Source organism: Acomys russatus, chromosome 31, assembly GCF_903995435.1.
Source record: "Acomys russatus chromosome 31, mAcoRus1.1, whole genome shotgun sequence".
NCBI lineage: Eukaryota > Metazoa > Chordata > Mammalia > Rodentia > Muridae > Acomys > Acomys russatus.
The window spans coordinates 35,276,579-35,279,293 of record NC_067167.1 but is presented as its reverse complement, the minus strand read 5'-3'; the positions used below and the strand labels follow the sequence as shown (position 1 = coordinate 35,279,293).

The following is a 2,715-nucleotide window of genomic DNA, read 5'->3' as shown; positions in this document are numbered from 1 at the left end:
CCATCTGACGGGGGTAACATGAAATCTCAAATTAGTTTTAATTTGCATTTCCTTGATGACTAAGGAGGTCGAACATATTTTAAAAGTATTTCCCAGCCACTTGTATGTCATCATTTGAGAACTCTCTGTGTAGTTCCATGCCCCATTTTGGGACTGAGTTGTTTGTTTTAATGCAAAAATGTTCACTCTCTCCACTCTTGTTCAGGACACTGCTTAATGTCTTGGCTAAGACAATAAGACAAGTGAAAAAAAAAGGGGGGGGGCGATCCAAATAGGAAAGAAGGAGTTAAAGCATCCTTATTTGCAGCTGATAAATTATATACATAAAAGACCCTCAGGACTCTACTAGAAAATATTTAGAGTTGGCAAACACATTGAGCAATATAGGAGGGTACAGAATCAACACACAAAAGCTGGTAGGTTTTCTATATAGAAATGACAAATAGGGGGCTGGAGAGATGGCTCCAAGGTTAAGAGCACTGGCTGTTCTTCCAGAGGTTCTGAGTTCAATTCCCAGCAACCACATAGTACTTACAACCATCTATACCCTCTAAAGCCCTCTTCTGGAGTGCAGGTGTACATGCAGATAGAGCACTCATATACATAAAAATAAATAAAATCCTAAAAAAAAGAAATGACAAATAAATGCACATGGAAATCAGGGAAATAATTCTGTCCATAATAGCCTAAAAATCCTAGAATTACTCTAACCAAGGAAGTTAAAGTCTTGTTCAATAAAAACCTTAATACCGTGACGAAGGAAATTGAGGAAGATCCCCGAAAATGGAAAGATCTGGAAAGATCTCCCACACTCATGGATTGGTAGTGTTAGTAGTAAAAATCGCCATCATTCCAGAAGCAATACTCAGAGATAATGCAATACTCAGGGAAACTTCAACACAGATTTTTAAAGAAATTGAAAAAACAATCTTAACTTTAGTCTGGAAATACCAAAGTCCCAAGATGGCCAAAATAGTCCTGAACAATAAAACACCTCTGGAGATATCACCCATCACATATTTTCAAGTTACACTACAGAGATATAGTAATAAAAACAGTATGCTAGTGTCATTAAAAACAGATCAGAGTCATTGATCAATGGATGGAATTAAGGACCTAGATATAAGCCTCCATTTCTACAACCATATGATTTTTGACAAAAGGGATTCTGTCTATTTGAGAAATGACAACATCCTCAATGAACTGTGCTGATCAAAGTAGATAGCAATGTGTAGGAGAATGAAGCTAGATTTTCAAAAATTGTAATTATATTTATGTGCAGAAAACTTATCAGTATACATTTAACCCAGTTTAGTGGTGAGTTCTTTAGCCTTTGCCTTTTTCAGCTTGGCAATGAGAATCACAGTTTTAGGACCCAGGATGTTGCCTTCCCAGTGGCCGTGGATCTCGTCATATCTGACATTGTAATGGTCCCTAATATCTTCCACCAACTTAGAGCACCCCTGTCTTCAGAGTTCACTTGTGTGAAGGAAACAGTGGTGCAAGTCTTCTGTGGACCAGCTGCTCAACCTAGCCTTTTCCTTGATGATGAAGGGGACCCCCATCTTTTGACACAGGGCAGGTAGGAAAACCACCAGTTCAGTGGGGTATAAGTCATGGGCAATCTCCACAAGATGAGCCTTCTTTTTCTCCACCAAGGTGGTGACTGTATTGACCCCTGCTCAAAAGATAGATGGTCTCTTAGTTGGGACGTCCCCCTTGCCAGCAGCTTTCTTCTCAGCATGTGCCAGTAGCCTTTGCTTCTTCTGCTTTGTCTCTGGCCTGTATTTGTGGGCAAGCTTATGCACCTGGGTGACTGTTTGCTGGTCCAGGGACTGTGGGAACTGGGTAACGGCAGGAGGTACTTCTAGCTGCTTACAGAGGATGGCCCTTTGCCGCTGCAGCTTGATGTACTGGGGCCATTGGACAAAGCATGTGAGAGAACTTTTGGGGTAGGTGTTCTTTCCAATGCTGAAGTTCTTAAATATTTTCTCAAAGGATTGACCACATTTTTGGCTTCCCATTTCTTCATGATGGCGGGGCAGGGGTGGGGGCAAGGCCACCTTCTTCCCCTCCACCTTCTGTCCTTGCTGGGCTAGAGGAGAGCATGAAGCTAGATCTTTATCTCTCACCTGGTCCAAAATTCCAATGGATGAATGCCCTCAACATAAGATGTGCTATGCTGAATTGGATAGAAGAAAAAACAGGCTACGCTTGAACTCGTGGGCATGGGAAAGGATATTTCTGAAGAGCATGTCATCGGAGCAGGGATAACAACAAACAATTCATAAACCAGACCCTGAATCCAAAGTTTCTGCACAATAAAGAACACCATTACTTGTGTGAAGAGGGAGCCCACATTATGAGAAAAATCTTTACAGCTATACATTGGACGGATGGTCACTGTCTACCATACATAGTTTACTCCACCTCTTTTTTTTTTTTTCCAGATAGTTCTCTCACAGAACTGTCAACTAGACTGGCTGTTCAGTGAGCTCTTGGGTTCCACCCAGTGCTGGCGTTTCAAGTATGTGTAGCCCTGCCTGCCTTATAAGTAGATTCTGGGGATTTGAACTCAAGACTTACTGGCTTCTCAGAAAGAACTGTTCCTCACCTATCTCCTGAGCACACTAGCTTAACTTTTAAATTGTTAAACTTTGTGTCTGTTTTGGTGACTTCATTTTGTGGTCTCTAGGGAAAATAGAAAGTTAGAGT

The 2,715-nt window shown here is 41.3% G+C and overlaps 1 pseudogene; it reads right to left on the bottom strand.

The window, feature by feature from the left end:
* Window positions 1-1,301: 1,301 nt before the first annotated feature.
* On the bottom strand, window positions 1,302-2,255 carry LOC127183628 (60S ribosomal protein L7a-like; annotated as a pseudogene).
* Window positions 2,256-2,715: the final 460 nt, after the last annotated feature.